The following is a 247-nucleotide window of genomic DNA, read 5'->3' as shown; positions in this document are numbered from 1 at the left end:
GTGTGTGTGTGTGTGTGTGAGTGTGTGTGTGTGTGGTTGCAAATCCGAACCCCGAAGAGAGTGCTCTTCGCTAGGGCCACCGCCTCTCTTGGGTAGCTGCTGGTGAGGTAGTCCAACCTCCCTGAATCCTCCCCAAAGAGATGCCACCGCCGGACCTCCTTGGCAGGCCATCTCTGCAGCCAGTGCTCCAAATCTTGGATCTCCTCGCTGCACAATGGACATATTGGGTCCGATGTATTGTCTTATC

The sequence above is a fragment of the Aplysia californica genome, unplaced genomic scaffold (genome assembly GCF_000002075.1).
Source record: "Aplysia californica isolate F4 #8 unplaced genomic scaffold, AplCal3.0 scaffold00112, whole genome shotgun sequence".
NCBI classification, from domain to species: domain Eukaryota; kingdom Metazoa; phylum Mollusca; class Gastropoda; order Aplysiida; family Aplysiidae; genus Aplysia; species Aplysia californica.
The sequence above is the reverse complement of the archived record's forward strand: the minus strand, read 5'-3'. Positions refer to the sequence as shown.